The sequence below is a fragment of the Schistocerca cancellata genome, chromosome 9, assembly GCF_023864275.1.
Source record: "Schistocerca cancellata isolate TAMUIC-IGC-003103 chromosome 9, iqSchCanc2.1, whole genome shotgun sequence".
Taxonomy (NCBI): domain Eukaryota; kingdom Metazoa; phylum Arthropoda; class Insecta; order Orthoptera; family Acrididae; genus Schistocerca; species Schistocerca cancellata.
Window position 1 is genome coordinate 230,485,748 of NC_064634.1, and position 13,291 is coordinate 230,499,038.

A 13,291-nucleotide genomic window follows, 5' to 3' on the forward strand; every position below is an offset into this window, starting at 1 on the left:
GTCCTGAGGTACCGTCAACATTTATGCTCATGGCTGATTAGAGTATGCTCCGGGGAAATGTCTATACCGCCGTCACAGATATCCAGAAATTGTAACCCACGTAACTGCCGTATGTCAACATTCCTGGAGCGGTTAACCCTTAAGCTTAATCTCCGATTCGTAAATGAATACCAGAGCACCAAAGCCGAGTCCAATAGCAGCGGTGGTAATTAAGCAAATCAACGGCGCCAGATTATCGCTCGTAATATCTAGTTTGTCTGGCGGAGTGCTATTTACATTTCCATTACCAGCAGGTGGAAAACTAAAACGGGTATTCCGCCGGACGACTTTCGTTATCATGCAAATGTCGGAGGGCGCCGCGGTGGCTCCGGTCAGCGGACGCGATTACAATTTGAATATCAGATAAAATCAGTCACATACAGCTGGAAAAATGGAAATGGGTGTCGAGCGGACGGGTCCGACCCGTAGGGAGAGGTCGGCGGGTTCAGTGGCCCGCAAGGTGCTGGTCGGCGCTGCAGCTTGCCAACGTGATTGGTTGTGTCCTAGACTCTCTGGGTAGTCATAGCTTCGGAAAGGGTGACGGCGTTTCAAGTGCCCTCACTATAAATTATACTTGCTCAGAACTTCTCAGCAACATGCGGTGAGATTTATACACAACCGGACATAAAAAGTGAATAACCAATAATAGGAAGATGTAACGAAATGAATCTTTACAGGTTGAGAACGTATGTGATGTTATTTCAATGATTACAATATCGAACAAAATTTATAATAAATTTTATGGTATGACCACATCTATCAGTATGACGCTCCACCACCTCTGGCCTCAGTGCACGCACTGATTCGGTTGGGGAGAGTGTCAAACGCCGTTTTATTTTATCCTGAGGTAAACCGGACCCCAACTGTTGTAACTAGTCCTTGATGTCCCGGATGCCGGCACTGACGCGAAATTGGCACCCGAGCTGGAACCAAATGTGTTCGATCGGGGGCACACTTTTCATAGAGACACATGGCATGTGTTTGTAGGAGCACTATCCTATTGGAAAATGACACCACGCTACAGACGAATGAGAGGTAACAATGTACAGTCACGTTTCTCTCAACCACTGCAAGCCGTGGCCTGAAGTTCAACCCAGTCTCCCCACACATCACGACCTTAGGAATTACAACGCTGTCCCTCCTCAAAATACTGAATGAATGGGCTCTCACCCCGTCTCCACTATACTCGTCCACAGTGATCGCCCGGCTAGTGGAGAGTCGCGATTCATACACTGAAGAGCCAAAGAAACTGGTACACTTGCATAATAGCGTGTAGGGCCCCGGTGAGCACGGAGAAGTGCCGCAACACGACGTGTCATGGACTCGACATGTCTGATGTACTGCTAGATGGAATTGACACCATGAAACCTGTAAGGCTGTCCATAAACCCGTAAGAGTACGACGGGGTGAACATCTCTCCTGAATAGCACGTTGCAATGCCTCCCATATATACTCAATAATGTTCATGTCTGTGGAGTTTGGAGGTCATCGGATGTGTTTAAACTCAGAAGAGTGTTCCTGGAGGCAGTTTGTAGTTTGGAGTGTCGCATTGTCCTGTTGGAATTGCCGAAGCCCGTAGAAATGCACAATGGACATGAATGGATGCAGGTGATCAGATAGGATGCTTATGTACGTGTCAGAGTCGTATCTAGTCCTATCAGGGGTCAACGTATCTCTAAAACTACACAATCCCCCCATCATTACAGAGCCACCGTCATCTTGAACAGTTCCCTGCTGACATGCAGGAACCATGATTTCATTAGGTTGTCGCCATAAACGTACACGTCCATGCAATTTGAAACCCGACTCGTCCAACCAGACAAGACGTTTCGAGTAATCAACAGTCCAATGTCGGTGTTGTCTGGCCTAGGCAAAGCATAAGGCTTTGTGTCGTGCCGTCGTCACAGGAACACGAGTAGTCCCTCGGCTCCGAAAGCCCATATCGATGATGTCTCGTTTAAAGGTTAGCACGCTGAAACTTGTTGATTGCCCGCCATTGAAATCTACAGCAATTTGCGCAAAGTTTGCACCTCTGTCACGTTGAACGATTCTTGAGTCGTCGTTGGTCCCGTTCTTGCAGGACATTTCTCCGGCCGCAATGATGTTGGAGATTTGACGTTTTACCAGATTGCTGGTGTTCACGGAACACTCGTCAAATGGTCGTACGGGATTATCCCCACTTCTTCGGTACCTCTGAGATGCTGTGTTCCATCGGTCGTGTGCCGACTATGCACCATGTTCAGACTCACTTAAATCTTGATAACCTGCCATTGTGGCAGCAGTAAAACATCTAACGAGTGCGCCAGACGCTTGTTATCTTATACAGGCTTTGCAGACCTCAGCGCCTTACGTAATCTCTGTATTTGAATACGCATGCCTGCTCCAGTTTCTTTGGTGCTTCAATGTAGATGACCACTTTGCGACGCCATTCATCAACCGCCCATGCTCTCTGGGAAAGGAATTACTGTAAACGCTGTTGTTAGTAGTACTGGTTAAAACAGTCTTGGTTGCAATTTTAGTTTTTATTCTTCAACGACGCTTTTCGCCTTATTTAGGCATCTTCAGGTTATCTTAATTAGAAATACCAATTGACGACAATTTGAAGATGCGTAAATAAGGCGAAACGCGTCGTTGAAAAATAAAAAAACTAAAATTTCAACCAAGACTGTTTTTAACCAGTGCTGTTAGGCACACTGGTTTTCTGTAGGCCACATATGGATTGAAAGAATTTCTGCAGTAGTTAGTGTTAACGGTGACAACAACAGTCTATACATGGAACGGTCTCCAACCAGTAGTGTGGGATGACACAGAATGTTGCTGGAAGTCCATTAGTGCTTTTATGGACAGTAAGACGTACTTTTTTCTTGGAAAAATTGATACGAACGTTCAGGTGCTTCGTGTACTCGGAGCTAATACAAAATTGTCCAGTGATTGCTTTGAATTCCCGTCAGTCTTAAAAGTGGCCACTTATTTGATGTCGCGGGAAACCTATCTCTGTCTGACAACACTGGATTCAACCGCCAGCAGCAATGCACCAATGCGACGAACATGAGCTGCAGGAATTCACATGTTTGCTAACACTGTCTCCCTCCGGCCCCGCCATCGCAAACCAAAAGCACAATCTGACCTCTTATGCGTCATTGCAGTCTACGGTGTCATTGAACGTGAACTGAAAGTGATTTGTGTTATCGGTAAAAGAACAATATTTTTGTTAGTAGCTAGTTTCGTAATGAAAAAAAAGTGTATTCCTACATTACGGCCTCATAAACTGAAAATAATGGAATGTGCAGAAGAAACAGAGCAGTTGAGTGGGATTTCGGCCTTCAGCCAAAAGAAAAAAAAAACATTCGCGATTGGCTGGCTCATAAAGAACAACTGAAGAAATGAGGAAGACTAAATGTGCAAAAAGAGGACTGAAAGAAAAGATGGCGTACTGGAATGGATTCAAGGACGCGGTCAGTATGGCAGTGGAACGAATACAAAATCGATTCAAATACATCCTCATACGTTAGCTCTACAGTTGAACTTAACCGACTTCATTGTTCGATTTGGTTGATGATACAGGTTTATGAAGCATAATGGACTTGGCCTACGAACCAAAACGAAAATATCTCAGAAAATGCAACAAGAGTATGAAGAGAAAATATTATCTTTCCATCGCTTTATTACTCAAAATCGAAAGGCAGCCAGTGTGGAACTAAGCCAAATAGTGAATATGGAAGAAACTGCTCTGACACTTAATGTGCCGAGTGAACTATTGCCATGAGAGATTCTAAAACTATAGCTATAAAGACAAGTGAACGTGAAGAAGTGCATTACACTGTTGTCCTTTCATTTGTGCTGCTTAAATCAATCAACATTTTCAAAAACAAAACAATGCCAAAACCTTCTGAAATACGGCCATACGTTGGTTCAAATGACTCTGAGTACTATGGAACTTAACTGCTGTGGTCATCAGTCCCCTAGAACTTAGAACTACTTAAACCTAACTAACCTAAAGATATCACACATATCCTTTCCCGAGGCAGGATTCGAACCTGCGACCGTAGCGGTCGCGCGGTTCCAGACTGTAGCGCCTATAACCGCTCGGCGACTCCGGCCGGAGGCCATACGTTGTTGATCATGTATATGGCAAGGGTTGGATGGAAGATGCTGGATTATGGATTAACAGAGTGTGGGAGAGATGAAAAGGCGCTTTATTGAAGAAGAGTTCTCTTCTTGTAATAGATCAGTTTAGTAGTCATTCGAAAAATTCTGTGAAAGACATAGTGTGGCGGGGAAATATAGAGCTTGCTTTTATTTCGGGGGATATACGTCACAACTGCAACCTCTTGATGTCTCGATAAATAAATCATTTAAAGCGTATATCAGAGAGGATTGAAACAATAGATGATGAATGAAGTTCAACAGGAACTCACGTCGAGAAGTGCTTTAAAGTGACCCACAATTCAACAAGCGCGACAGTGAAAAAAACAGTCGTGGTATGGAGTGAGACATGTTATTGTAAAATCTTTCCAAAAGTGAAGCATAAGTAACGCTTTCCATGGCAGTGAAAATCATCTCATACACTGAAGCACCAAAGAAACTTGCATAGGCATGCGTATTCAAATACCGAGATTACATAAACAGGCTGGATAAGGCGCTGGGGTAGGCAACGTCTATATAATAACTAAGTGTCAGGCGCAGTTGTTAGATCGGTTACTGTTGCTGCTAAGGCAGATTATCAAGATGTAAGTGAATTTGAACTTGGTGTTATAGCCGGCGCACGAGGGATGGAACACAGCATTTCCGAGGTAGCGAAGAAGTAGGGATTTTCCCGTTCGACCATTTCACGATTGTACCGTGAGTATCAGGAATCCGGTAAAACATCAGATCTCCGACATCTCTGCGGCCAGAAAAGAATCCTGCAAGAACAGGATCAACTACGACCGAAGACAAATGTTCAACCTGACAGAAGTGCAATCCTTCCACAAATTTCTGCAGATTTCAATGGTGGCCCATCAACAAGTGTCAACGTACGAACCGTACAACGAAACATCATCGATTTGGGCTTTCGAGCCGGAGGTGCACTCGTATACCCTTGATGGCTGCACGACATAAAGTTTACGCCTCGCCAGGGCGAGTCAACGCAGACATTGGGCTGTTGATGACTGGAAAGCTTGTTGGACGAGTCTCATTTCAAATTGTATCGAGCGGATGGACGCGTATGGGTATGGAGACAAACTCATGAATCCATGGACCCTGCATGTCGGTAGGGGACTGTTGAGGCCGGTGGGGGCTGTAATGGTGTGGGGCGTGGTCAGTTTGAGTGATGTGGGACGCCTGATATTTCTAGATACGACTCTGACAGGTGACACGTATGTAAGCATCCTGTATGATCAGCCGCATACATTAATGTCTATTGTGCATTCCGACGGTTCAAATGGCTGTGGGCACCATGGGATTTAACTTCTGAGGTCATCAGTCCCCTAGAACTTAGAACGACTTAAACCTAACTAACCTAAGGACATCACACACATCCATGCCCGAGGCAAGATTCGAACCTGGGACCGTAGCGGTCTCGCGGTTCCAGACTGTAGCGCCTAGAACCGCTCGGCCACCCCAGCCGACCATTCCGACGGACTTGGGTAAGTGTAACATTAAATGAGACACCCCACACGTCGAGAACTGCTATAGAGTGGCTCCAGGAACACTCTTGTGAGTTTAACCACATCCGCTGGCCACCAATCTCCCCAGACATCAACATTATTGAGCATATCTGGTATACCTCGCAACGTGGTGTTCAGAAGAGATCTCCACCCTCTCGTACACTTACGCATTTACGGACAGCCCTACAGGGTTCATGGTGTCAGTCCCCTCCAGCACTATTTCAGACATCAGTGGAGTCCATGCCACGTTGTGCTGCGGCACATCCGCGTGCTCGCAGCGACCCTACACGATAGGGAGAAGGTGTACCACTTCCTTTGAATCTTCACTGCAGTTCGCGCTGCTTCCTATCTCTACATACGCGCCAGCGCTTGTCTGCGCTGTCACGTCACGCGCGCACACACACACACACACACACACACACACACACACCCTGAGGTTCGCGCTGTGAACCTGCGAAGAGAGGAGAGATTGCGCCGATCCCGGAGGCCCGATCGATCTGCAGTGGCAGCGCCGGGGCGCCAGGCCGCGCTGCGTTGCGTTCGTGCGCCGCGGCTCGCTCCTCACTACCAGGCTGGCCGTCTCCGCCATCCTTCTCTGTGGCAAAGCGGCGTCCCTCTCTCTCTCTCTGCCTGTCTCTCTACGCGTGGATCCGTGCGGAAAGGGTGCGAATAACATACTCCTCCGCAGCCCTCTGGAAACGCTCCCTGGGGAAGAGAGGCGTGAATGATCAACATGTGACCGAAGGCTGTATAAATATCGCATTACTTCGGAGAAGTTGCCTTCTTTCACAATCGTGGAACTGCTTGAGTCGAAAGCATTCTGCACGTGAAGTAAACATCCAGTATTCCGTACAGCGTGTACACAGTGATATATATAATGTGTAAACACTCAGTATTTAGTCGAGTGGAGTAACGGTTCCAGCAACTTAACTTAGACATGACAAAGGATCACAGCTTCGCTGTTACGTTGTATTAAAGTAGCCATATTCCTTGGAGACGTTTCTTACAGCTGCGTATAACATTTCGTACATATTGTATGTTCCGCACTATGTGGTTTGTGTATGATTTCAGCCTAAAATTATCTCCCACCCTATAAAATGTTTACGTATTACCAAAACTGTTATCCAAATTAAACTTCTATATCAACCTTTGACTAAACAAAACGTAATTTGCAATGAACTGTAACTGGTCTGGATACAGCTTGTCTGTATATTAAATGCGGAACCGAAGTAAAACAATTATCTGGCCCTAACCAAAAATCCGACTTACCTCTCGTCTTGGCAGCGTTGTGGCAGATTTCTCGAAAACACGCCAGAAAACAGCAAACAGGCAGCGGCCAAGCTAGATTTCTATTTTTAAGTAAAATTTCCAAACAACATTCACACCGTTGCATACCATATGGTGCAGTAACGACAATGCGTAACGATAAACCTTCTTTAAACAGTAGAATGGGGAGAGTAACTATTCCTATGAGATGATATTCCGCGACAACGATTTCAAAGTGCCGTACCGGTATGTATTGAAAAAGACAAACTTTGCATGAGCTTCAGAAATAACATTTGTCTGAACAATTACTGTGCTTAATGAAGTGAAAAAATGGTTCAAATGGGTCTGAGCACTAGGGGACTTGACATCCGAGATCATCAGTGCCCTAGACTTAGAACTACTTAAACCTAACTAACCTATGGACATTACACACATACATGCCCGAGTCAGGATTCGAACCTGCGACCGTACCAGAAGCGCGGTTCCTGACTGAAGCGCCTTGAACCGCTCGGCCACAGCAGCCGGCTTAATGAATTGAAAAATGAATTCAAAAGCGTATAATTGTAAAGGGGAATTCCTATACAAACCAAAAACCTTAATCGGTTGGTATGTTAATGCATGGATCAGGGAAGTGAGTTGGTCTCTTTCTCAGCTCTGCATGTTTGCCGCAGGGCAAGTCCCATTGTCTTTTGGTCATAGAGCTCAATGTCAGGTTGGGCAGTTTTCCTGATTACAACAGTGTGTTTATGTTGAAGGTTCCATGAGATGTAGAAGTATTGTGTGAACGACTGCCAGAGAACTCCAACTTTCTCTGCGATTGTGTAAGTTCAAGTTCCCCAGAATATGAGTTTCTGGTTACTGTCTGTTGATGGGTGGACTGTTTACCACCTGGGGTATTTTTGTTATTCTTCCCACGAGTCATGCTTTTTTCTACTGTTGTTGGTCCATTGTTTCTACTGGGAAATTAGAACCAGAGATTGTTGGTTCCTCGAGCATTCGTTTGCTGCCATATCTCTTGGTGGATAGACGCTGACAGCAAGTTGCGCACTCTGTATATCTTAGCGCCTAGATATGCTGTGCCATATTTTAGTACATGCCGAGTATTTCATTTTGTCGGTACCCACCATAACTGATGGCTGTTCCCCTACCCGCAACCTGGGGAGTCGCCTGTGGGGGAATAGCAACCCACACAGGTTTAGATGCCCTGATCAGCCAGAATATTATGACCACCTACCTACTATCGATATAGGCCTGTCCATGTGATATCAGCTTCACCTGGCGAAGAATGACTGCTAGTCACACGCATGCTCGGTTTATGTAGTATCAGTGAGCATGCTGTTCGTGTGTAGAGTGTCTAAGGTACCCAATCTCTCTTAGTTTAACAGTGGCCTAGAGGCACAACAAAAGCATTTCAGAAACAGCACAACTTTTCGGGTGTTTGGGGAGTGCTGTGATGAGTGTCTTCCACACATTCCAAAATCAACGAGATATCATGTTCAGACCTGGGGTTTGACAGCCACTACTCAGTACAGATGTCGGACCAAGTGTGCTGGGCAGACTGGTAAAACACGACAAGAGGCGAATTTTAGTGGGACTAACATCGGGCTTCAATGCTGGTCAGAGTACAAGTCTGTCTGAATCAACAGTGTAGCATACATTTCTAACGATGGTCCTCTACAGACAACGACCTATGCATGTGCCAATGTTAACACCACAATACCGTCCACTATGACTGAAATGGGCACATAACAATTGGCACTGGACGTTGGAGCATGTCAGAGCGTTGCATGCTCTCATGAATAAAGACATCTTCTTCATCATACCGATGGGAGAGGGCGAATCCGTCGTCATCCTGGGCAACAGCTTCTGTGGGATAGAAACAAGCTTCTGACAGCTCCATTATGCTCTGGGGAAGATTCATGTGGTCGTCCATTGGTCCAATGGATCCTGTGCAAGGGACCATGATGGCCACGGAGTATCAAAGACTGGTTGCAGACCACATACACCATTTCATGATAATCATGTTTCCCAATGGCAGTGGCATTTTTCAACAAGATAATGCGCCACATCATTAGGCTAAGAGTGGGGTAGGCTGGTTCGAGGAACAAAGTGGCGAGCTCTGGTAGACGTGCTGCCCCTCAACTCACCACATATCAACTCTATTGAACATATCTGGCATGCAAATGAACGTGGCATCAGAGCTCATGGCTCCTACCCGGAATTTATAGGAATTAGATGAAATATGTGCAGATGTAGAGCCAGCTCCCTCCAGTGTCCTACCAAGGCCTTATTGCTTCCATCACAGAACGCGTAGCCGCTGTTATCCACATTAAACTGGACAGAAGGGCTATTAGGTAGAAGGTCATAATGTTTTGGCTGAGCATTATATATCGATGCCTTACTATATAGTAATTGGACTAATGGATAGCCAGATACGCGATATGTCTACCGGGAGACTCATTGGTCGCGGAGTACAATTCAACTTCGAGGTACATTTTAATTTTGGCTTTTTGTGGTAATCATGTTCTTCCTGGTCACTGGGATGTGTTTACTTTATGTTCCTGCAACTCTGATGAGATCACTATGTGCTTTTTGATAAGGCAAAGTATTACAAGTACAGTTGGCTACATTGACGTAGCATGACATTATTTTTCATATGACGTGATTAAATAAGTAAATCTTGAACTTTTCGTTGCCATCTGCTTGTAAACGGAATTTGGATCTTTGTGGGTGGGTCTCAGTAGTCTGCCCAAGTGCTTCATTACTTCCATGTATTTTAAAGCCATCCATGCCCATTCTATGTACTAAGACACCCTCTCATTCACTAGCAAGCTAGTCAGTGATCACTCAAATATTCTGTAAAGTGATGTTTTGTTTTTGTGCTTAATATTAATTTTGATGCTGTTCAGTGACCATTACCGGACGTATGTTTACTCTGAAAGGGGGAAATTTTTCTGATACAGAAAGTTATTACAAAACCGGATATCCATATGGATTTTCGAAACTTCCGTTGTTTTCCCATCTGTCTTGTTTAAATTCACGGTCTGAAACAGGCTATACTAAGATCCTATGCCCTATTTAACGGTACCGCTTTTGACATTTCCCAACTTTATGAGTATTATTGTACGTAAGGTCAATTTCACCGTTTTGATAGAGGAGTGCAGCAGCACGGCAAGCACTTGCTACAGATCAAGTGTCACCAGATTGTCATGTAAAGTTCGTTTTGTTTTGAGATACTATTGTTTATGTACTTAACTAATATTCAGAGCTGTTACAGATTATAAAATCTTCACAAACATGAGCACAGCACAGATAATTTTCTATAATGAGATCTCCATTACACCAAGCGTTCATAGTCTGTTCACTGCATAATTAATTTATACTTTTTATGTAACTTCGAGATACTCATGATCAGTCACAGTCTCCTATCGTTCAAGACTCTGTTTTGCGTTGCACTTGCGAACGTTAACTTTATCGCCAAGTACATGACAGTCAGTTGTGTAGTTACAATGTTTTCAGGAAAAACGCCACTAAATGACTTAGAAATAGCAGTACACAATGTAGGTTGAGTTACTGAATTCTGAAGACGATAGGTGCGTTTCAAGCTGCCATAGCTTTGCTTTCAAAGCACCGAACTTTTCTCATCTCTGTTGGTACATCAGTGCCACCTAAAAGACACATCTCTCATAATCCGACAGTTGCAATTTCTTATTGACTATCTCAAAAGTTCCAGAAATCTTGTATTTGAAGTCAGTTGTTGCAGAATCTTACGTCCTCGTGTCCCGCAAACGTTCCAGTCACCCATGAACGTCCCAACCGACTGGCTGGACCCTCCATTCAGTGGATCACTGACCCATCTGACAGTGTGTGGGAACACCTGCGAGCACTGATGGAATGTGGGACTGGATGTAGCAGTTGGGGCAAGCTGATAGAGGGGATAAGCAAACTAACCTATTTGGATCACATACGCGACTATTGTAAAATGCCCGCACAAAAGGAAACAGATTGAGAAAGGTGCAGACACAGTAGGCCAGGGAGGGAGCTGGAGGAAGGGTCATCTGACCGGTCGGCCTATGTGTGATAGCGTTAAAAACAACCTTACACACTTGAGTCTTTATAATTGATCACTGGGTCACTGAACATCTGCATGAAAGTAGTGTGCCAATAAAGATTTCCCCCCCCCCCCCCATACATGGGCCGGTCAGTTGCTGAACCCAGCCCCTCCTGCTGAGTTGGTCGCCTGTATTTGGGGAATTTTGTAGCGGTCTGGTCCATGTTCCACATGCATCAGTTTCCCAGAGGACCCCTAACTGCTTGCCCCAAATGGCCCCGTTCTTGCAGGATAGTTTTCCGGCCGCAGCGACGTCGGAGATCTGATGTTTTACCGGATTCTTGATATTTAAGGTACTCTCGTGAAATCCCCACTACATCACTAACTCGGAGATGCTGTGTGCCATAGCTCGTGCGGCGACTATAACAACACGTTAAAACTCAAAAACGGCTCTGAGCACTATGGGACTTAACATTTTAGGTCAGCAGTCCCCTAGAACTTAGAACTACTTAAACCTAACTAACCTAAGGACATCACACACATCCATGCCCGAGGCAGGATTCGAACCTGCGACCGTAGCAGTCGCGCGGTTCCTGACTGTAGTGCCTAGAACCGCTCGGCCAGTTAAAACTCACTTAATTCTTGATAACATGATATTAGAGCCTCAGTAACCGATATTGCTACTCTGTCGTCTTATATATGCGTTGCCGACCGCAACGCCGCATTCTGCCTGTTTACATATGCCTGTATTTGAGTACACATGCCTATACTAATTCCTATGGCGCTTCGGTATATATGAGTGTTGTGTATTGGCGGGAGAAGAAACAATCGGGAGGAAAGACTGACGTCGTATAGAAGATTTTGGCTTCGCAGCAAAACACTCTGATAGAAGGGATGGCTCGTTGCTTTATTTCATTAACAGTTGTAGTATACTGTTTTTATTATATATGTTTATCTGCAAGATTTCCATTTGCTCAATGCTAATGATAGTGCTTTACTTGTAGAACTGATTTTAATACACCACACTTAAATGCTATTCTGTCCTTTATGTAGTGCTGTTAGTGGTACCATTGAACGCACATACAGAATGGGTGACTCTAGCAGGGGGTCTGTTCCTCTCTCACCTTTTGCTCTGTTATTACGTGCGATAATACAGAAGCCGCCAAGTCATTCCAGGGAGAACATTCTGTAAATTTTGTGATAGCAAGCTGGCGAACTTTGTTGAGATACTAATCTATACATAACAAGAAGCTCCTTTCTTTCAGGAGTGCTAGTTCTGCAAGCTTCGCAGGAAAGCGACTGTAAAGTTTCGAAGGTAAGAGACGAGATACTGCCAGAAGTAAGGCTGTGAGGAGGGGGCGTCGCCGGCACGGTAACTCAGCGTGTTCGGTCAGAGAGCCGGTTGGCCTCTGTAATAAAAAACTGAGTGGAAGGATGATCAAGAAACGAACTTTAACGGATATCATGTGACGTCCGCAATGACCAAACCCAAAGATCAACAACGAAAAAAAAAAAAAGTTGGCAGAGCACTTGCCCGCGAAAGGCAAAGGTCCCGAGTTCGAGTCTCGGCCTGGCATACAGTTTTAATCTGTCAGGAAGTTTCATATCAGCGCACACTCCGCTGCAGAGTGAAAATCTCATTCTGGCTCTACACATAACAGTTGGAACATTTTCTTATTTGACATCTGTGTATATTGAGGAGCCTGAGGGCTGCAAGTCTACTTTCTAATAAAGATGTGTTTACTGTTGTGTTTTTCTAAGATTATGGATAATTTTTGCTCATGAATGATTCAGACACTATTTCGTGTCGGATTTTATAAATTTTTGGAACGTTTTTATTTTTTAAAGTAAATGTATATGAAAGTAAAAGTTCCTTAACGGTCAATTTATCTTCCTGCCCCTTGGTTTCCAGTTTTCTGGTACATCGCAAGAGTGTTATTACAAGACATTTCTTTAGTTTTGTACCTAATTTAGGCTCAAAACTTATGTGTTATATTTGCAGCTAAACTCCTGTATATATAGGTCTGTGTGCAGGGCTTTACGGTGGCGAGAATACCCCAGTAACGCAACCACTTTCCGATTTAATAAGACCCTAGAAACGGAAGACAGCCATTTCTTCCACTTCAAGGTCTTCCATACGACATACCGCTACTGGGAAGTGTCCTACGACAATCGGCGAGGAATGTGTAAATTTTCTTATTAGTGCGAGGGAACTGGAACAGGAACAGGAACTGAACCCTACGGTGCCGCATCATCCGTAATTCATGTCTAGGATATAATATGAAAT